General features: G+C 45.1%; 1 protein-coding gene across 1 annotated transcript in view; it reads right to left on the bottom strand.

Moving 5' to 3' along the window:
- LOC126191442 (nicalin) overlaps positions 1–24,117 on the bottom strand; it is a 125,060-nt gene that overhangs the window by 91,129 nt on the left and 9,814 nt on the right. The gene's annotated exons all lie outside the window — the stretch shown is intronic.

Genomic DNA, 24,117 nt, shown 5'->3' with positions numbered 1-24,117 from the left:
GGCTCGTGGCATATTGTATCTATGTCCTTATCTCAGCCCCATTCAGCTCTTACTTTTTATCATATAAAAAATTACAGGGTGGCAGAATACTTACTCCCATGATGTGATATTGTAATTACTTGCTGACAGGAACACTTAAAATTAGAAGAAAAACATTACCTAGCTACCAAATATTTTAGTTTATTTATCTATTTTATTTATTTGTCCTCAGACCATTTAGCGTAACAGTATCTAACATGTCACATACATCACAGAAAAATCACACACTTATATACAAAGTAGGACAAGATTAGGTGAGGACAGGACAGGTTCCACAGCCACAACAAACTTCTTGAAGTTTCTCTGCAACAGGAAACTAATTTCTTTCATACTGCTACCAAGATTAGTGTCCAGACAACATTACAAAAAGACACGAACTGAAATTTAGAGTAGCAAAGCAATAGCAGAAATTTTAAAATCTGTCCTCAAATCCAGGAGTACAGCTTCAATTTACAGGGTGACAATTATTGAACTAAAAGAAAAAAAAGTAAATTAGTTGCAAACTACAGTGCATGCACGCTTTATTCAACATGAAGACATCACTACAGATATTCGGATTTAGGTTATGACATATTCGATATGCCTGCCATCATTGGCGATGTGGCACAGATGAACAGTGAAATTCTGCATGACCCACTAAAGTGTCAGAATATCAATGCTACCAATTTCCTCCTGAATGGCACTTTTAGATCAACAATAGCTTTTCAGGCTATTGTTGTTCACTTTGTCTCCCAATAAAAGGAGCCGCATGTGTTCGAAGAATACGGCAGCCTATTGAGGTGCATGCCAGTGGCCTCTGGATACCCTAGAGCCAGAATGCGGTCCCAAAGTGCTGCACCAGGACATCCAACACACTCCTACTATGATGGGGTCGAGCTCTGCCTTGCACAGACCACATGTTTTTGAAATAAGGGTCACTTTTGATAAGAGTGATGAAATTATCTTCCAGGTAGTCATCGTGCCATCTAGGAATATTGCACCGATTATTCTGTGACTGCACATTGCACACCACCCAGTCACCTGTTGAGAGCGAAGAGACTTCTTGATCATGAAATGAGGATTCTTAGTCCCCTAAATTCCACAATTTTGCTTACTGATGAACCCATCCAATGTGAAGTGGGCTTTATCATTAAAGCAAACCATATTCACATCAAAGTCCTATTCATCAATTCTGTGGACTATAATCTTGGCGCAACAACCACTGTTCCATGGACCTGGGGCTTAATGGATGTCAGGTTTCAATTTTGTATGTGAAGAGATGCAGGTCTTCAAGAACAATTTGTCGCAATGTCTCTCAGCTGATTCCCACCTGTTGTGCATCTCATCTGATCGACTTCCTGGGGCTGGTTTGAAACACAGCATATGTCTGTGATGTTTTCAGGCATTTTCACCATTTTTTGATGACAGACACTGCCACACTCATCGTGAACACTACCTGTTCTCTCAAACTTGTGAACAAATTCTTGATTGTTAGCACCAGTTGTCTTCAGCTTGAACTTGGTTGTAAACGTCCTTTGAGTTGCAGTTGGGCTGTTATTGCTTGCATAGTTGGCCTTCACAAGCACTATTTGCTCAGGCACGCTGTACTCTGACCTTTTCACATGCAAATGGCCGACAACAACAACGTGCGTGTGCATGCGTGTACTAATTCCCATCATGTCCCATGGCCAACTGTGCAGTTTGAATGTCCTAACGCAAACTGTTCAGAAGTTATGACAATTTTATTTCATATAGTTCAATGACTGTCACCTTGTAATTCTCGTACCAATGAAAAAATGAGTGAAAAAGATAACACTTGAAATCATTAATACTGAACAAAGATCTAGGGCCCGATGGAATTCCTATAAGGCACTATACCAAATTTGGAGCCAAGTCTGCCCCTCATTTGACAGTAATATACCATATATCACTAGAACAAAAAACCATGGCCAGTGCAGTGACTGGAAGAAAGTACAGGGCAGACCCATCTACAAGGGGGGGGGGGGGGGGGGGGGTAGCAGAAGTGATTCAATGTCCTCGAGATCGAGATGTTAACCAGCAAGAATTCAGAATACATTAGTCCTGAAAGCCTTAGATCAGTGCAGTTAGGTTGATGCAGTATTTTTTTTTTTACTTCTAAAAATCAACTGACTTGGTAGCACAACTACAAATAAGCACAGTCATATATGGTACTAAGCAAAATTTGTGACTGGTTGAGGATATCTTGGATGAGCCATGATACCTTTGATAAGAGTGTCACTGACAGTTGCAGGAGTACCTTCAGGTGTGCTCCAGGGAAGTGTGTTGGGCCTGTGGCTGTACTTGTTTTATATCAATGACCTTGCAGACAACATTAACAGTAACCTCAAACTTTTCACAGATGACGCTGCACAAATATCTAGTAAGATCTTTGATTTAAGAGTGGTACAAAGAATGGCAACTAGCTTGAAATATTCAGATATGAAAAACTGAGCACTTCATAAAACAAAAAAAGCATAGTACCCTGTAACTACAATGCCAACAAGTCACAAATGGAATCAGTCAACTCGTACAAACATTAAGGGTGTAACAATATGCAAGGGTATGAACTGGGATGATCAGATAGGCCCAGTGGTGGGTAAAGCAATGACAGACTTCTCTCTATTGGTGGAATAGTATGAAAATGCAATCAGTCTACAAAAGTGATTGCTTACAAATCATTTGTGTGACCCATCCTAGAGTACTGCCCAGGAATGGGTGTCTCCTACCAAACACGACTAACAGGGGATATTTAATATGCATGGAGAAGCACAGCATGAATGGTCACAGGTTTGTCTGACCCATGAGAGAGTTCACAGAAATGCCGAAGAAACTGTACTAGCAGAAGCTTTACGATAGACGCAAACTATCTCGAGAAAGCCCACTTACAAAGGTTCAAGACTAGGCTTTCAATGATAACTCTAGGAATATTCTAAAACACCTATCATATCACTCCTGTATGAATTGTGAGGGCAAGACTGGGTGAATTAGTGTACTCTCAGGTATTTAACCAATCTTTCTTCCCACATTTCATATGTGAATGAAACACTAAGAAGTTCTAATGACTGATGCAATGGAAGTACCTTTTGCCATGCACTTCACATGGGTTTACAGAGTATGGATACAGAAGCAGACATAAGTTTTTAAATCTAGGAATAGTTTTTTGTCTTCCTTTCTTGTGTTTTACTGGCAAGTACTTGGAATTTAACTCTCAAAAAAAAAAAAAAAATAAATAAATAAATAAATAAAATAAAACGCAAATACTGGTAAGCCATTCTGTCTTCCTGTAATTTTATAGTTTTATCAATAGAATAATGCTTCTGACACAATTTTCATCATATTTTTCCTTATTTCCTCTCAATTTGTTATTCATTTCTTTTCTTTACAATTGTGAGTTTGTCTGTACCCACATCATCCCATTCCTGATTCTTGCTGTTTTCCCTACATTCAAGTTTAGTGTCACCTACATTTTGGTTTATTTTTTCATGTTTCTCTATGTCCCCTCTGATTTATATGTAGCCTACATGCTGTAGTTAGGAATGATCTTCAATGCCAGGTTGTAAATTCTCTTTTCACTGTATACTTATTTTCTGCAGCTACTGCCTTCCATTTCAAGGTTCAGAGACCTACGTGCTTTGTGACATGATTCCTACATATGTTCTTTATCTGTTTTATGAGTATTTGTGGAGCAGTTAGAGGTAAGAATAGCTCACACCCATCTACATCAGAATCAGAAGGGCAGCAGAATGAGCTACTAATGTCTAATATTCTTAACATCCATTTGTTACAGAATCTTAGAACATATCCAGAGCTCAAATATAATGAAGTATCTCAAACAGAATTACAGTCTCCATAACAACCAGCTCGTTTTTGGAAGAAACGAACTCAGACTTTTCTCACATCAACTCCTGAAAGCTACAGATCATAGCAGTGAAGTAAATGCAGTATTCCTTTACTTTTGGAAGGCATTTGATGCAGTGCTACACACACGCTTATTATTGAAATTACAATCAGAAAGGGTATCAAGTGAGATTTGTGCGTGGATTGAGGCTTTCTTGGTGGGTGAGAGACACCATTTAAATTTGGATGGAGAGTCACTGACAGATGTAGAATTAACTTAGAGTGTGGTCCAGGGAAGTGTCTTGGGATCCTTGTTGTTCATACTGTATATTAATGACCTTGCAGACATTATTAATAGTAATTCCATAATTTTTGTAGATGACACAGTTATCTATAATGATGAAACGTCTGAAAAAAGCTGCATGTGTATTCAGTCATATCTAGATAGAATTTGAATGACATGCAAAGAACGGCAAATTGCTTTAAACAGCAAAAAGAAGCATTTAAAAAAAAGAACATTGTACCACACAATTACAACATTAACCAGTCCCCACTGTAACCTGTCAACTGAAACAAATGTTTGGGTGTTAATATTTGAGGGATAAATTCCAACTATCAATTAACACGGAATGAACAGCCAATGTCTTGTGGCACCATACTATTCGTACATACATTCAGCTCATAACAACAGGATTCTTTTCTGGTGATCAAATGCATAAAACATAGATACAATTTTTTCAACTGCAGAGAAAGGCTGTAAGAATCATAAGTAGTAGTCAGGCTCATTATAAAGAGCTATTTAAAAAACTGGGCATCTTCATAGTACGAAGTAAGCACGTCTACCAATCTGTAGTGCATGCCAGGGAAAACATTACTAAGTACTTCACTAATTTGTGCAAGGAAGAGGATGCTGGTAGACCTCTTTAATTCATATAATCTTATGCAAACCGTATTCTTTCCAACGAGAGTGCAAGGGAACAGTAGAACAACCATAGACAACATTTTTGTTCATTCCTCATTACTGGAAGGGCATTCTGTTAGCAAAAAGGTGAATGGCCTTTCAGATCATGATGCGCAAATTTTAACTTTAAAAGTTTTTATGCTGCAACACCTGTTAAATATAGTCATCAGCTGTTCAGGAAAGCTGATCCGGTTGCTGTAGAGACCTTTGTAAACCTTATAAAAGAACAAGAGTGGCAAGATGTTTATAGCGCTGATACAGTAGACGATAAATATAATGCTTTTCTCAAGACTTTTCTCATGTTCTTTGAAAGTTGCTTTCCGTTACAACGTTTAAAACAGGCTACTAGCACAAACAGGCAGCCTGGGTGGCTGACTAGAGGGATAAGAATATCTTGTAGAACAAAGTGGCAATTATATCAAAACGTTAGAAACAGTCAAAATCTAAATGCAGCAGCCCATTACAAACAGTATTGTAAGGTGCTTAAAAATGTTATTAGGAAGGCAAAAAGTATGTGGTATGCAGATAGAATAGCTAAGTCTCAGGATAAAATTAAAACCATATGGTCAGTCGTAAAGGAAGTTGCTGGTCTGCAGAGACAGGTCGAGGATATAGGATCAGTGCGTAGTGGGAATGTCCGTGTTACTGATAAGTCGCATATATGTACAGTATTTAATAATCACTTTCTGAATATAGCAGGTGAACTAAATAGAAACCTAGTCCCAACAGGGAATCATATAGCGCTCTTAGAAAAAAGTGTTCCGAGACTGTTACCTGAAATGCTCCTCCATGATACTGACAAGAGGGAGATTGAGTTAATAATTAAATCACTAAAGACCAAGAACTCTCATGGATATGACGGGGTATCTAGCAGAATACTGAAGTATTGTTCTATGTATGTTAGCCCAGTACTTAGCCATATCTGTAACTTTTCCTTTAGGAGTGGTCGGTTTCCTGACCGATTAAAATACTCGGTAGTGAAGCCACTTTATAGAAAGGGAGACATTCATAATGTTGACAATTTTAGACCTATTTCTATGCTATTGGTGTTTGCTAAAGTTATCGAGAAGGTTGTATATACAAGGTTACTGGAGCATTTAATTCACATAATTTGCTGTTAAATGTTCAGTTTGGTTTTAGAAATGGTTTAACAACTGAAAATGCTATATTCTCTTTTCTCTGTGAGGTTTTGGACGGATTAAATAAAAGGTTGCGAACGCTAGGTGTTTTCTTTGATTTAACGAAGGCTTTTGACTGTGTTGACCACAAAATATTACTGCAGAAGTTGGACCATTATGGAGTAAGGGGAGTAGCTTACAATTGGTTCGCCTCTTACTTTAAGAACAGAAAGCAGAGGGTAATTCTCCGCAATATTGAGAGTGGTTGTGATTTTCAGTCCCAATGGGGCACTGTTAAGTGGGGCGTTCCCCAAGGGTCGGTGCTGGGGCCACTGCTGTTTCTTATTTATATAAATGATATGCCTTCTAGTATTACAGGTGATTCAAAAATATTTCTGTTTGCTGATGACACCAGCTTGATAGTGAAGGATCTTGTGTGTAATATTGAAACAGTAACAAATAATGTAGTTCATGAAATACGTTCGTGGCTTGTGGAAAATAATTTGATGCTAAATCACAGTAAGACTCAGTTTTTACAGTTTCTAACTCACAATTCAACAAGAACCGATGTTTTGATCAGACAGAATGGGCATATTATAAGCGAGACGGAACAGTTTAAATTCCTAGGCGTTCGGATAGATAGTAAGCTGTTGTGGAAAGCCCATGTCCAGGATCTTGTTCAGATGCTAAATGCTGCTTTATTTACCATTAGAACAGTATCTGAAATAAGTGACACTTCAACACGAAAAGTAGTCTACTTCGCATATTTTCATACGCTTATGTCGTATGGTATTATTTTTTGGGGTAATTCTTCTGATTTAAAAAGGGTATTTTTGGCTCAAAAACGGGCTGTTCGAGCTATATGTGGTGTAAGTTCGAGAACCTCTTGCCGACCCCTATTCAAAAATCTGGGAATTCTGACATTGCCCTCACAGTATATATTTTCTTTAATGTCGTTTGTTGTTAGCAATATTAGCCTATTCCCAAGAGTTAGCAGCTTTCACTCAGTTAATACTAGGCAGAAATCAAATCTGCATGTAGAATGCACTTCCTTGACTCTTGTGCAGAAAGGAGTGCAGTATTCTGCTGCATCCATTTTCAATAAGCTACCAGAAGAACTCAAAAATCTTAGCAGTAGCCCAAACTCTTTTAAGTCTAAACTGAAGAGTTTCCTCATGGCTCACTCCTCCTATTCTGTCGAGGACCACCTGCAAGAGCTAAAAAATTAAGCCAATTCCAGTGTTACATTGTTTATTGTCTTCATTTAAACTTACGACTTGTCACCTGATTTTTTTTTTATATTTCATTTTATCTGTTTCTAATATCGTGTTATAATTTCATGTATTGACTCGTTCCATGACCATGGAGACTTCTCCTTAATTTGGTCCCACGGAACAATAAATAAATAAATAAATAAAAAATAATAATAGTTCCACATATAATCACTGAGGGATGTGGAGCACTGGTTTAGCTACACTGGACTCTCAGTCAGGAGATGACAGTTCAAATCCCCATCCAAAATTAGGTTTTATGTGCTTCCTCTACACTGCATAAGGCAAATTCTGGGATACTTACTTGAAAGGGTGTGACCAACCTCTAATCCAAGCTTATGCCCCATCTCTAATGACATCAATGCTGGTGGGATATGAAAACTGATCTTCCTTTTTCTTTGTATACAATCATGTACCAAGTGCCACTTTGGACTAAAAAACACAATACCAGCATTTTCTATCAGGGAAAAAACAGATATAAATATGCATGTAAGCGTTTTTGTTCCACATCTCCTCCTAAATCACCACAATAACTTCAACCAAACTCAGTACACATATGACATTCTGTCTGCAGAACATACTGTGGGGATAAGAAACACATCCCATTTTGGAAGTGGTGAAAACGGAGTCATATGAGATGGATTGAAAGAGGAGTGGGGGATGAAGAGACAGAGGGTGAGGAGGAGGAGGAGGAGGAGGAGGAGGAGGAGGAGGAGGAGGACATGGTGGTGGTTAGAAGGGAATGGGGTGAGAGTATGGGGAGGGGTGAGACAGGACCACTAGAGAGTGGGTGTGTGGGTGGATGAGAAGTTAGATGACTCCACCAGAGAGAGGATGGGATCTACATCCACATCCACATCCACATCCATACTCCGCAATCCACCATATGATGTGTGGCAGAGAGTACCTCATACCACAACTAGCATCATCTCTCCCTGTTCCACTCCCAAACAGAACGAGGGAAAAATGACTGCCTATATGCCTCTGTACAAGCCCTAATCTCTTATCTTTGTAGTCTTTCTGCGAAATATAAGTTGGTGGCAGTAAAATTGTACTGTAGTCAGCCTCAAATGCTGGTTCTCTAAATTTCCTCAGTAGTGATTCACGAAAAGAACGCCTCCTTTCCTCTAGAGACTCCCACTCGAGTTCCTGAAGCATTTCTGTAACATTCGCATGATGATCAAACCTACTAGTAACAAATCTAGCAGCCCGCCTCTGAATTGCTTCTATGTCCTTCCTCAATACGACCTGATAGGGATCCCAAACTCTCTAGCAGTACTCAAGAATAGGTCGTATTGGTGTTTTAGAAGCGTCTTCTTTCAGATGAACCACATCTTCCCAAAATTCTACCAATGAACCGAAGACGACTATCCGTTGGTTGGTTGGTTTGGGGGGGATTAAAGGGACCAGACTGCGACGGTCATCGGTCCCTTTTTCCAAAAAAAAAGTAAAACCACCCAAAGAGAAGAAAAAACGAACAACAGGAAAGACGTCAGACGACACAGGACAAGAAATACTCCTACAGAGATCAGACGAAACAAATTAAAATCACACAGAGTGTGACAGTGGTTGGCCGACCATAGAGATAAAAAGGAAAAGCCAACCACCGAGAACACATTAAAAACTCAGCGTAAAATCGTAGGCCAATGGCCAGAATCAACACAAAAGAACAGAACAAACACTCAGAGTAAATAATAAAAACCCCCTGCCCGAATAAAACGGAAAACTAAGTCAGCCATACCAGGGTCATCACATAAGAGGGCAGGGAGCGTATCAGGCAGCGCAAATGTCTGCCTGACCACAGCTAAAAGGGGGCAGGCCAACAAAATGTGGGCCACTGTCAAAGCCGCCCCGCAGCGACATACAGGAGGGTCCTCCCGGCGCAGTAAATAACTGTGTGTCAGGTGGGAGTGGCCAATGCGGAGCCGACAAAGGACGACAGAGTCCCTGCGGTTGGCTCGCAGGGATGACCGCCACACAGTCGTCGTCTCCTTGATGGCACGGAGTTTATTGGGCATGATCCGATTGCGCCATTCAGCGTCCCAAAGCGCAAAAACTTTTTGGCGGAGGACTGCCCGCAAATCAGTCTCTGGGAGGCCAACGTCCAGAGACTGTTTACTCGTGGCCTCTTTCGCCAGGCGGTCAACATGTTCATTGCCCGGGATACCGACATGACCGGGGGTCCACACAAAGACCACAGAGCGGCCGCAACGCGCAAGAGTATGCAGGGACTCATGGATAGCCATCACCAGACGAGAACGAGGAAAACACTGGTCGAGAGCTCGTAAACCGCTCAGGGAATCGCTACAGATAACGAAGGACTCACCTGAGCAGGAGCGGATATACTCTAGGGCACGAAAGATGGCGACTAGCTCAGCAGTGTAAACGCTGCAGCCAGCCGCCAAGGACCGTTGTTCAGAATGGTCCCCTAGAGTTAGCGCATACCCGACACGACCAGCAACCATCGAACCGTCGGTGTAAACAATTCCAGAGCCCTGATACGTGGCCAGGATGGAATAAAAGCGGCGGCGGAAGGCCTCTGGAGGGACCGAGTCCTTCGAGCCCTGTGCCAAGTCGAGCCGAAGGCAAGGGCGAGGAACACACCACGGGGGTGTACGCAGAGGCGCCCGGAAAGGAGGTGGAACTGGGAAAAACCCAAGCCCGCAGAGAAGCTCCTTGATGCGTACGGCGATTGGACAACCCGACCGGGGCCGACGGTCTGGCAGATGGACGACTGACTGCGGGAACAGGACACGATAATTCGGATGCCCGGGCAAGCTAAAAACATGGGCAGCATAAGCGGCCAGCAAACGTTGGCGTCGGAACCGCAGTGGAGGTACACCTGCCTCCACTAGGACGCTGTCCACAGGGCTGGTGCGGAAAGCACCAGTGGCAAGGCGTATCCCGCTGTGGAGAATTGGGTCCAGCACCCGCAACACAGATGGGGATGCTGAGCCATAAGCTAGGCACCCATAATCCAGGCGAGACTGGATTAACGCCTGGTAGAGCCGCAACAGGGTAGATCGGTCGATGCCCCAGCGGGTGTGGCTCAAACAACGCAGGGCGTTGAGATGCCGCCAACACGCTTGTTTAAGCTGCCGGATATGAGGCAGCCAAGTCAACCGGGCATCAAAAAGGACACCCAAAAACCTGTGGGTCTCCACCACAGCAAGAAGTTCGTCGGCAAGATAAAGCCGCGGCTCAGGATGGACCGTTCGGCGCCGGCAGAAATGCATAACGCGGGTCTTGGCAGCCGAAAACTGAAAACCACGCGCTACAGCCCAAGACTGCGCCTTGCGGATTGCGCCCTGTAGCTGACGTTCAGCTGCTGCAATGCTAATAGAACTATAGTAAAGACAGAAGTCGTCAGCATACAGGGAAGCGGAGACAGAATTTCCTACTGCCGCAGCGAGACCGTTTATTGCAATTAAAAACAGGCAGACACTGAGGACAGAGCCCTGGGGTACCCCGTTCTCCTGGATGAGGGAGGAACTATACGAGGCCGCGACTTGCACGCGGAAGGTACGATACGACAGAAAATTTCTGATAAAGATCGGCAGAGGGCCCCGAAGACCCCATCCACGAAGCGTAGAAAGGATGTGATGACGCCATGTCGTATCGTACGCCTTCCGCATGTCGAAAAAGACAGCGACCAGGTGCTGACGGCGGGCAAAGGCTGTACGGATGGCCGACTCAAGGCTCACCAGATTGTCGGTGGCGGAGCAGCCTTTACGGAACCCACCCTGAGACGGAGCCAGAAGGCCCCGAGACTCCAGCACCCAATTTAAGCGCCGGCTCACCATCCGTTCAAGCAACTTGCAAAGAACGTTGGTGAGACTAATGGGACGGTAGCTGTCCACCTCCAGAGGGTTCGTTCCAGGTTTCAAAATGGGGATGACAATACTTTCCCGCCATTGCGACGGAAACTCACCCTCGACCCAGAGACGGTTGTAAAGGTCGAGGAGGCGTCGCTTGCAGTCCACTGAAAGGTGTTTCAGCATCTGACAGTGGATGCGATCTGGTCCGGGAGCGGTATCAGGGCAAGCGGCAAGGGCACTCTGAAATTCCCACTCACTGAATGGAGCGTTGTAGGGTTCAGAAGCGTTGGTGCGAAAAGAAAGGCTCCGACGTTCCATCCGCTCTTTAATGGAGCGGAAGGCCTGGGGGTAATTCGCAGAAGCGGAACTCATAGCAAAATGCTCTGCTAAGCGGTTTGCAATGACGTCGGAGTCAGTACAAACTGCTCCATTCAGTGAGAGCGCAGGGACGCTGGCAGGGGTCCGATAGCCGAAGACCCGTCGAATCTTGGCCCAGACCTGCGATGGAGTGACATGGAGTCCAATGGTGGACACATACCGCTCCCAGCACTCCTTCTTGCCTTGGCGGATAAGGAGGCGGGCCCGCGCACGCAGCCGTTTGAAGGCGATAAGGTGGTCCATGGAGGGATGTCGCTTGTGACGCTGGAGTGCCCGCCGGCGATCTTTAATCACTTCAGCGATCTCAGGCGACCACCAAGGCACAGCCCTCCGCCGAGGGGACCCAGAAGAACGGGGAATGGCAGACTCGGCGGCAGTGACGATGCCGGCGGTGACCGATGTAACCACCGCATCAATGGCATCAGTTGAGAGAGGCTCAATAGCGGCAGTGGAGGAGAACAAGTCCCAGTCAGCCTTATTCATAGCCCATCTGCTAGGGCGCCCAGAAGAGTGACGCTGTGGTAGTGACAGAAAAATCGGAAAGTGGTCACTACCACACAGGTCGTCATGCACACTCCAGTGGACAGATGGTAAGAGGCTAGGGCTACAGATTGAAAGGTCAATGGCGGAGTAGGTGCCATGCGCCACACTGAAGTGTGTGGAGGCACCATCATTCAAAATCGAGAGATCGAGCTGCGACAATAAATGCTCAACGGTGGCGCCTCGACCTGTTGCCACTGACCCACCCCACAGAGGGTTATGGGCGTTAAAGTCGCCCAGTAATAAGAAAGGTGGCGGCAATTGGGCTATCAGCGCAGCCAGGACATGCTGCGCGACATCACCCTCCGGTGGAAGGTAAAGACTGCAGACGGTAAGAGCCTGCGGCGTCCACACCCTAACAGCGACAGCCTCTAAAGCTGTTTGTAGAGGGACAGACTCGCTGTGAAGAGAGTTAAGGACATAGATGCAGACGCCACCAGACACCCTTTCATAAGCTGCTCGGTTCTTATAATAACCCCGATAGCCACGGAGGGTGGGGGTGCGCATTGCTGGAAACCAAGTTTCCTGCAGAGCAATGCAGAGGAAAGGGTGAAGGCTGATAAGTTGGCGGAGCTCAGCTAGATGGTGGAAGAAACCGCTGCAGTTCCACTGGAGGATGGTTTTGTCCATGGCTGAGAAAGGCGTGCCGGGACTGGGACGGCAGATTACGCCGCTGGGTCACCTGCTGCCTCCGATTGAGCACCCGTGCTAGTGCTATTGCTATTCACGGCGTCTGAGGGACCGGCGAGATCGAGGTCCTCAGCGGACGCCAGAATCTCCACCTCGTCCTCGGACGCAAAGCTAGAAGGTAGCGATGGGGTGGCTACCACCGCGCGTTCCTTGGGCTTAGAGCTGCTCTTCTTTGATTTCTCACGCTGCTCCTTGGGTTTAACTGGCTGGGAGGGCTTCACCGATTCAGTCTCCGGGACTGAGGAGGATCGGGAAGCCCTTCGACCTGCAGATTGTGGGCACTTACGCCACTGTCTATCGTCAGCCTTCCCGCCGGTGGAAACCTGGGAAGGGAGGGACCCAAGGGACCCCTTGCGAACGTGAGAAGCCGAAGAAGTTGGACACTTCTCCGGCTTAGAAGCGGGGACCGACGTCCCCGATGGGGGGGATGGTGTTGCTCCTGAGGTAGGTGGCACAGGAGCAACCCGGCGGGTAGAGCCCCCCACTGGCAAGGGGGCAGGAGGAGTTGTACCACTCGTCGATCCGGCCGGAAGGCGCGAAACTGATGGGGCTAGCACAGGTGTTGTAGCAGCGGCGTAGGAAGTTGTCATTCGCACTGGATGTAATCGGTCGTATTTCCGTTTGGCCTCAGTATAAGTCAGTCGGTCCAGGGTCTTATATTCCATGATTTTGCGCTCTTTCTGGAATATTCTGCAGTCTGGCGAGCAAGGTGAATGGTGCTCCCCGCAGTTGACGCAGATGGGAGGCGGGGCACATGGAGTATCGGGATGAGATGGGCGTCCGCAATCTCGACATGTGAGGCTGGAAGTGCAGCGGGAAGACATATGGCCGAACTTCCAGCACTTGAAGCACCGCATCGGGAGAGGGATATAGGGCTTGACGTCACATCGGTAGACCATCACCTTGACCTTTTCCGGTAACGTATCACCCTCGAAGGCCAAGATGAAGGCACCGGTAGCAACCTGATTGTCCCTCGGACCCCGATGAACGCGCCGGACGAAATGAACACCTCTACGTTCTAAGTTGGCGCGCAGCTCGTCGTCAGACTGCAAAAGGAGGTCCCTATGGAAAATAACACCCTGCACCATATTTAAACTCTTATGTGGAGTAATAGTAACGTTAACATCCCCCAACTTGTCACTAGCAAGTAACCTGCGTGACTGGGCGGAGGATGCCGTTTGTATCAGTACTGAGCCAGAGCGCATTTTAGACAAGCCCTCCACCTCCCCAAACTTGTCCTCTAAATGCTCGACGAAGAACTGAGGCTTTGTGGAGAGAAAAGACTCCCCATCAGCTCTCGTGCAAACTAAGAATCGGGGCGAATAACTGTTACCTCCATCCTGGGACTTACGCTCTTCCCACGGCGTGGCCAGGGAGGGGAACGTTTTCGGATCGTACTTCTGAGCATTAAATTGAGCCCGAGAACGCTTAGAGACTGCTGGCGGCTGGCCGCCAGCGAGAGATGATGTACCACGCTTCATTGCGGGTCATCCGCCCTGATGCCACCTACTCCGACCAAGGGCCCTCCCCACGGGCGCCACCCAGCCACAGCAAAGGCCACCTGGCAGGATGGCCGTTGCCGGGAGTCCTGATACCCCAGGAGGATAGGCATCTACTCCTTGGCATACGTGGGGAGTTAACGGCGCAGGCATCAGTAGAGCGATCCCTGTGTTGTCAGGGGGCTACAACCAAGAGGGTACATGGCGGCCCCACCACAACGGACTGGCTACCGTGCTGGATCTTAGGTGCAAAACTGTCCAAGGTCGTCGTCGCAGTTAAAAGAAACACTGCAGAGGGCAGCGTGGTAATCGCACCCAGGGACATATCCCCGCCCTAAAGATCGAAAACGAGCGGGACACCATTGCAACGACGTGAAAGCCGGCTAAAGGTCTAATTGCACGACGGATACAGTGCACCATGTAAGGCGCCCTTCCCCAATTGGCTCGCTCTTCGGAATAATTTAGAAAGATGGAGGTCAAACCCGAGAGGGGACCATCACATAAGGCCAAAACATGTGAGACTCCTTTTAGTCGCCTCTTACGACAGGCAGGAATACCGCGGGCCTATTCTAACCCCCGAACCCGCAGGGGGGGACTATCCGTCTTCCCCACAACTGACATTACATGCTTGTCCCACTTCATATTGTTCTGCAATGTTACGCCCAAATATTTAATCGACGTGACTGTGTCAAGCGCTACACTACTAATGGAGTATTCAAACATTACGGGATTCTTTTTCCTATTCATCTGCATTAATTTACATTTATCTATATTTAGAGTTAGATGCCATTCTTTACACCAATCACAAATCCTGTCCAAGTCATCTTGTATCTTCCTGCAGTCACTCAACGATGACACCTTCCCATACACCACAGCATCATCAGCAAACAGCCGCACATTGCTATCCATACTATCCAAAAGATCATTCATGTAGATAGAAAACAACAGCGGACCTAACACACTTCCCTGGTTGGGGATGGGATGAGACCACCAGACAGTGGGTGGGTGGTGGTGAAACAAGACCAACAAGGAACGGGGGGTGGAGGTGGCAACAAGACCATCAACGAACGGGGGCAGGGGTGGCAAGAAATGAGACCACCAGAGTGTTGCCCGGGGAGGGAGGGGGGGGGGGGGTTGGCAAGGGGTGAGACAAGACACCAGTGAAGCGAACAGACGGAGGAAGGGAGTGTGGAGGTGGGATGGGTAGCGGAAGCAAGAGAGAGAGTGTGGAGGCGGGACAGATCGAGAGCGGGGGAGAGTGGGTATGGATACAGGATAATCGGCAGAGGAGATGTGGATATGGGATGGACCGAAGGAGTGAGTGACAGATGGGCATACGGATGGAGGTTGGTTCAAAAAATGGTTCAAATGGCTCTGAGCACTATGGGACTTCTGAGGTCATCAGACCCCTAGAACTTAGAACTACTTAAACCTAGAACCACTTGGCCACTCCAGCCAGCACAGTGTGAGTGAGTGAGTGAGGGAGGGAGTGAGGGAGAGGATGTGGAGATAGGGCTGGGAAGGAGTGTGGAGGAGACAGTTTAAGGAGACAGGTAGAAGAGGGGAGAGAAAAACAGAGGTGGGAAGGTAGATTAGTGGAGAGATCAGACACACACTGCTATGTGTGCAAGATATTTGACATATGCAAAGCTGTGGGTAAATGGCTAGTCCTATACCTATATACAAGCAGACAGGGACAGCTGAGCTGATGACAAGACATGTGCAACATATGTGATACGCACAAATGTGGGCTAGACTGCAGGTAGAAAGGTAACTGTATCATAAAATTTCTGAGAAAAAGAGAAGGGCAGGCACCCAGTAGCAGTTGCTTGCACAGGCTGAAGCTGTGAGGTCTTACGCCCATCTCTTGTGCCCATAAACTTTCTTCATGTATCAGTCTACCTACCACTGAAAACCATGTCAGAACCTCTATAATCGTTCTCAATCTATGCACCAGAGTACACATAGTTTGGAAATTTCCTGGCAGGTTAATACCGTTTTTGGACTGATCTGGTGAAGCTACTCAAGAATTCCTCAGTGACGCACTTCAGAGAAAAGTGTTCAGGAACAGGACATAGTTTCAATCCCTTGGGAAGTTTTAATACCTTCACGGGCTTAAGGCAGGACACACACCAAAGTGACATAGCGCGATATGAATGTGATACATATAAAACAATAAAGTATCATGTAAATGACTTAATGCCCACATGACAAAATGTACAGTGGTGAGAATGTTATAGTGGAGGATGAAGTTATCTTGGCATCACATAATTTCATTAATGCTGTCCATAAATGATGATGCATTCAATACATTGAATGTACCACGAGTTATCTTGTTTCCAGTCTTCTCGAGAATTGTGGCAACATGTAACAACCTACGAGAATAAAATTTAGGCCATACATCACAAAAGTTTCCATTTTCAGACAAATTTATGAGCTATAGTGAAATATAATCTGAATAAAAAAATATGTCTTTAGGGATATCACAGTAAGTGCTATCATACTAGAGGCAAAACTTCTCACTTTCAATCAGAGTTTATAGTTGAACAGTGTTTAAACTGGAGAGTATAGATTGCTAAATTCCTGATAGTGCTTACATCGTTCATTTTATTTTCAAACAAATTACTTGACAGGTCAAAAGACTGATCACTGGATAAGTTCTAGTTTCAATACTTTGTAGGACTGTTCAATAGTCCAAGAATTGTGGCACTTCACCTTGCTGGAATATGGGCCTAATATGTTAACCTTCATGTTGTATTAGCTGTTGGTATTAATATTCACTGTTTGTAATTATCCATATGGTAAAAAAAGAAAAGAGCAGAACCAAAGTGATATCCTACTGTAAATGAAGACTTTATTTCACACCTAGTTAAATGGATTTTCTCTCACAATGTATTCTTCAATCAGTTCACATGCTGTGGACTGAACGTAATCTTCATAATTGGAGGCATGTACACATGTCATCTGCGAATCCTGTACAACGTGCAGCCATGTCCTATTTCTTCCCTTAGCATACAGAGTGATGAAAAGGATGTTATCTGTATCCCTTTGTAAGTGCACTAATCTCTTCTTATCTTATCTCGTTATCTCTAGGTGATATATATGATGGAAGTCAGAAGAAATCCACTATTATAAAAAGAGAACATATAGAGGAGCTGCTGAGATGTGGACATGCACAATTAAAAGACTGCTATACACTTACAAAAGTCTTTTCGTTGTGCGTGCTGCAACAGTCTCCTCTATATGGTGAGCAGCAACCTAGCCTTTTTATAATACACTAACAATTGCTAAGGAACGAAGATTTCGTTGGACAGAAATAATCACAGGCAATGATGGACAAGATGAACCACAGTACATACACAACAGAGGTTGTATATTTATAATGAAAAATGGTACAGATTTCATCAAATGGGAAAGTAGGATAAAACACACAAATAGCGTCAATGTCTGACACAGGTCACAATCCCAACATAAAGGTTGATATCTGACCCGCAATAAGGAATATGCCCTCCTCAGACACTAAAGCACATTTTGCATCTGTTATCCATGCTAGCTATGAACTGTTTAGAAATCCTAAGGGAACACTGTCACACTCCTCTCTGTTGTCAGATCTTTCATGGCTTGGAGAGGGAGTGTTTGTTGAGAAACACAGCTGCCAAGAGCATGCTCTAGAGGGCTCATGTCAGAGAAGAGAGATGTTCACTACCTTCATTTTGCCAATGTGTCCTACACCTCAGTGGTTCTGTTTGGGTGGGCTTGGTCAACCATAAACAGAAAGCTGGGACCTATCTCACTCCTAAGATCTCACTCCTAAGCAGGCGGACATGACCCAGAGTAATCTCCCTACAACACCGCTGTGCTGTAATGGTATCTTGAATAAAGATATGCAGCAGTATTCAGCCACTCAACATAATGCACGCACATACCATCACTAGATCATACTGATGACGTCCATGAACATTCCGTGGTGGGTAATCCCTCCCTCCTTCCACAACCTGGGGGGCAGACTCACTTGTCGCAGGGAAGGAGGGGAACTGGGATTCCTCAGACATCACGTAACATCATTCTGGATCACTGTTGCTGCCCCTAACCACCCTGCTCCCTACACCAATGAACTCTTTCTCAACAATAATATGACTGAAGTGGGTTGCCTTCAATAGGCCCCCAAGCATACAAAACAGCCCTACTTAATGGCCGCAAAACACTTCTGGCAGTCACGTGTACTGGTATTAGCTGTGGGGTCTGCAGTGATCTGCCTGGAAGTGAGATGTCGGTTCCTTTTTGACCCTAGGGCTATGCATCAATCCTCTTGCAGTGTGGTGGTCTGTCTATGACCACTAGCATACTTTTGCATAGCATTTCCACCTTCAGTGGCCATTTTTAAATTGAGAGATAACACTTTTGTACAAAACCCATTACTGTGGCAATAGTAGTCTCCCGTACCAGGTTCAAGTCATCCAATGGCTTGCCTACGATCGTAACTACTCAAATCGTGTCTTACAGACATGTTGCCATACCAGATAGAATGTTGCACTAATTAGCTCCACAGAAACGTTCGTCAAACACCATACAGTATTAAGTGTCTAATGTATACACAGAGAGATAGTGCACAGGCTTTGCTGCAGCTAATATGTCCCTCTCTCTATAGTTCCTTTTTACTATCATTGGCCGGGTGTTCCATGGCAAATGGCAGTGGTCCCCTAGCAAGTGACAGTTGTTTCTTAGCATCTGTCGAGCAATGTATTATTGTTATTCCATCCGGGGCTTTCCACTGTTTGGAGTCTGAAGAACTGGTGCACTGTACACCTCTAGTACATGTTCTCTATGTCTGCCCTGTATGGTTTTGTTAGAAAACTGCATGTTTCTTCCAATCAATCCCATTCAGGTTCTGTAAGTACCTTGCACTTTTTCTACATCAAACTGCTGCAATTATAGCAGCACATTTTTCAATTCCTTTGCATCTTTGTTCAGGCTGCAATAATGAGACCTTCAGGGGAAAAAAAAGATGATCGGTGGGTAGTCATATTTACATATGAATGTTTTATGTGAATGCAAAATGAATCATTTCCCAAATGATCCATGGAACGTGAAACTAACACAGTAGCGGTAACCAAAAATAGGTTGTTCTGGAGCGTTGAGTTTTTCCAAATTCTTCCAACAAATCCAAAGCTGGAATAGAATTTTCACTCTGCAGTGAAGTGTGCACTAAACTGAAACTTCCTGGCAGATCAAAACTGTGTGCTGCACCAAGACTAAACTCAGGACCTTTGCCTTTCGTGGGCAAGTGCTCTTGAGCTACCAAAGCACAACTCAAGACCTCGTAAAGTACTTACTCATGAAAGGCAAATCTAAGCCTACTGTTCATTTCCTTACTATTGATTTCATATATTCATTCCTTTTGAATTGGTAAATAGTGTAATATCTAGTTACTTAAAATATATCAAAGGTTCCAGAAGTTTACAACTGTTACTGTAAACTAATGCTAATGCGGTTTTCTTGATAGTTCAGAGTCCAATAATAATTTTGGTGTGAAGGGATGCTGAAGCACCTACATAAATATTTAATTGCAATGTCAGGGCTACCACAAGTTTCCCCCAAGTGAAATTCCCTGATATTTTCCTGATTCCCAGACAAGTTTTAGCATTTTTCCCTGATGAATTTTGAGATCTCTGGTAAGTAAAGTCATAAGTTGACAAAAAATGTAAGAGCTTCCGTATTTCTTCCCTGTGTTAGCAAAAATCTTAAGTACTAACATCAACATCTTCCGTAATGAAATGTTTCTAGATGATGAAAGGAAACACAATGGTATGAGAGTTTCATAAAGACCACTTATTTTATTTTATTTCAATAAAACAAAACATGTTTCGTGACAAACACACATTTCCTTCACGTCAAAAGACAGATTTAAAATACATTCACTGCTTTCAGAAATAACCTCAGACAAAAGTAAGGCTCTTGAAAGAAGTGTTTAACGTAGAGAAGAGTTGTGTAAACCAACACTATAGATGACTGTCAATAAAATGTTGGTTCTACTATGTTCGTTATTGTCTGTTATTACCCACTGTGATATGTCAGTTATTTTACAGGTATTGTGTGATTTTTCTTTCAAGAAATATATGAGCACATTGTGCACAAACTGCCAGCAACTGCCACAATTTTCTTCTTGTGATCATCCATACGTTCTAATATATAAATTACTTTCGAAGTTCTAAAAAGTTCTAGAATAAATAAAATGCCTATAAACTGCCACACTGTACAATGTACCTGCAGTGAGACAACTGCAATTCCTGAAATCCATTGCCCGTAGCCTCTGGCCCGCTGAGGAGCACCACAGTCCTAGGTCCTTGGATAATCTACGAAAATTCACCACATTATGCCACATACAAACAGACCTGGCCTCTGGGCAGACTGGTGAGACTAGATCTGACAGGCAGGGCTTGCACATTAATGAGAAATGATGGGCTTCAGATCAGCAGGCCCGATCCATTAGAGATACCTGCAGAAATGGCCTGTGGTTTTGGCCCATCATGGAAGTCCACTCGTATGGTCAGCTATTCACATGTCACAGCACCATGTTGATGAAATGAGACAGCAGCAGTGAACAATCCATGCAACAAATAACTTGCGCAAATGCTCTGAGAATCAATACTAATGAGGATAGGTAGCAACTCACCATAAAAATGACACTCAGTCGCAAAAGGCATGTAGGAAACACAATCACACTCTCACAACTAAATTTTCAGCCATAGCCTTCTATCAGATAAAGAGAGGATACACACAATCACTCAGATGCGACTCATGCACACTTGACTGGCAGCTCTGGCTGCTGTGTCAACAATCTCTAAGAATCAGATCCAAACAAACCACTCCTCAGGCCTCCGTGCCTCTCGCTGGCAGCTGCTAAACTAGCAGCAAGAAGTGGTGGCAGCACTGACTGTAAGATGAGTGAAGTGGTAGGAATGGGAAAAGCAGTAACAATGAGGGAGTAGGGTAGCGGTGCACGTACTCAATTGCACCCAACAATGACTGAAATCACAGGGAAAAAAAAAAAATCATTCCGTCTACTGAGACAAAAACAAGATTTTCCAGTGTTTCAAATTTCCCCGACACATTTGAAATGCCCTGATATTCCGTGATTTCAAGAACTTGTGGCAAATCTGAATGTGGACTTATCAGATATAGGTGACAGAATGCCATACAGTATCATTTAATGGAAGAAACTGCTAAAGTTTTTCAGGTAAAATATGGTTCGTTGATTTAAAAAAGGGGGAAAGGGACCAAACTGATAGGTCATTGGCCCCTTGCTTCGAATAAAACAATGCCACATCGGTGAAAATAAAAGAAGTGAGACTGACAACACAAAATGGAGAGAAAAGAAAAAAACCACAAAAACGATGGAAAGGCATCAAAACACTTAAATGGACAAAATAGGAGAAGAAAACCACAAAAATGCAAGAAACCAGTAGAAGAGATTAAAATGCCAAAACAGCCGCTCTGCAACACATTAAAACCTCCACCCTAAAAGCACTAGGGTGAAGGAAACAGAGGGACAAAAGAACATGCGCTAAAACCTACATAGAACTATAAAACCCACTCTCACGGATAAAACGTAAAACTAAAGCTGCTGTGGAGGCATTGTTGCCCAATACCAAAAGCAGGGTGTTGGGAAGTTAAAGTCTGCCGCACAGTGGCTAAAATGGGGCAGTCCAGCAAGAGGTGGATGACTGTCATTTGGGAGCCACAGCCACTGAGGTGGGTCCTCGCGATGCAGTAGGTAAGAATGTGTTAGCCACATATGGCCGATGCAGAGTCGGCAGAGGACAAATGATTCCCTGTGAGAGGCCTGCATGAAAGACCCCCACATATTCATAGTCTCCTTAATGACACGAAGTTTGTTGTGTGCTGTTATGCCATTCCGTCTCCCAAAGCTGGAAAACCCTGCAGTGTAAGACAGAACACAGATCAGCTTCGGAGATGCCTATCTCCAGAAGCGGTTTCCGCGTCGCCTGTTTGGCCAGCCTGTCAGCAAGTTTGTTGCCGGGGATTCCGACGTGTCCTGGGGTCCACACAAACACCACGGAACAGTGGGACTGTTCCAGGGCACAGATGGACTCCTGAATGGACGCTACCAGAGGGTGGCGAGAGTAGCACTGGTCGATAGCTTGTAGGCTGCTTAATGTGTCAGTACACAGGAGAAACGACTCACCAGGGCATGCGCGGATGTACTCAAGAGCACGAGATATGGCCGCCAGCTCTGCAGTGAAAACAGTGTAGCCAACAGGCAAGGAGTGCTGCTCAATATGTCCTCCATGAACATATGCGAAGCCTAGCCTACGTGACTATCAGCCATTGAGCCATTGGAATAAACTGCTTCAGAGCCCTGGAACACGTCAAGAATCGAGAGGTAGTGACAGCGGAGAGTGGCGGGGTTAACGGAGTCCTTAGGGCCACGCAAAAGGTCCAGACGAAGCTGCGGCCGAGGCATACACCATGGAGGCGTATGTGAACAGACTGCAAGTAGAGGTGGTAAAGGGAAGGACTCCAGTTCGGAAACAGCAATCGTTAGCCCTGATCTGGGCTGCCGATGTGGGACATGGGCTGCCGCGGGCGGGGAAAGGAGACAGTAATTCGGATGCTCAGGGGGAACTATGAATGTGTGCTGCGTAAAAGGCGAGCAGTTGCGCACGTCTGATCTGCAGTGGAGAACTACCGGCCTCCACCAGTACATTGGTCACCGGACTCTTCCTAAAAGCTTCTGTCGCTAATCAAACCCCACAATGGTGCTCAGGGTCAAGTAAATGCAATGCTGAAGGCACTGCCTAACCATAAACCACACTTCCACAGTTAATTCGAGATTGGACAAGAGCTCTGTAGAGCTGCAGCAGTGTACAGTGATCTGCATCCCAATTGGTGTTGCTCGGGCAACAAAAGGCATTGAGGTGCTGCCAGCACTTCTGCTTGAGCTGATGAAGATGAGGGAGCCAAGTCAATCGAGCGTCGAAAACCAGTCCTAGGAATCGATATGTCTCCATTACAGTGAGCGGATTGTCATTAAGGTAAAGCGCAAGTTCCGGATGAACGGTACGACTCCGACAGAAGTGCATGACACACAACATTGTGGCTGAAAACTAGAATCCATGGACTAGAGCCCATGACTGTGTCTTGTGGATGTCTTCCTGGAGGCGCTGCTCAGCAACAACAGTACTGGAGCAGCAGTATGAAATGCAGAAGTCGTCTGGATACAGAGAAGGTGAGACGGAGGGCCTGACAGCTGCTGCTAGACCGTTAATTGCCACTAAAAGTAGCGATACACTCAATACAGAGCCCTGTGTGACTCCCTTCTCCTGGATATGGATGGAACTATGGAAGCCACCAATTTGGACACGGAAAGTACGGAGAGACTGGAAGTTTTGGATAAAAATCTGGAGTGGTCCCAGAGACCCCACTCATACAATGTGGCAAGGATCTGATGTCGCCAAGTCGTGTCGTATGCTTTACGTACGTCAAAAAAGACAGCAATCAGGTGCTGCCGTCTAGAAAAGGCTGTTTGGATGGCAGATTCAATAGACTCAAGATTATCAGTGGTAGAGCGACTGTGGCGGAAGCCACCCTGACATGGAGCCAGTAGGCTACGTGACTCCAGGACCCAACCCAGCTGCCGACATACCATATGTTGCAGCAGCTTACAAAGAACGTTGGTGAGGATGATGGGCCAATAGCTATCCACATCAAACGGTTTCTTACCGGGTTTGAGCACCGAAATGATAGTGCTCTCCCGCCATTGCATGGAAAGATGCCGTTGCACCAGAGCAGGTTGAAGATGACGAGGAGATGTTGCTTGTAGTCAGATGAGAGATGTTTAATCATCTGGCTGTAGATGCAATCAGGCCCAGGAGCTGTGTCGGGGCAATGTGCAAGGGCACTAAGGAGCTCCCACTCTGTAAATGGGGTGTTATAGGATTCACT

The sequence above is a fragment of the Schistocerca cancellata genome, chromosome 6, assembly GCF_023864275.1.
Source record: "Schistocerca cancellata isolate TAMUIC-IGC-003103 chromosome 6, iqSchCanc2.1, whole genome shotgun sequence".
NCBI lineage: Eukaryota > Metazoa > Arthropoda > Insecta > Orthoptera > Acrididae > Schistocerca > Schistocerca cancellata.
This window is presented reverse-complemented; position numbering and strand designations above follow the sequence as displayed.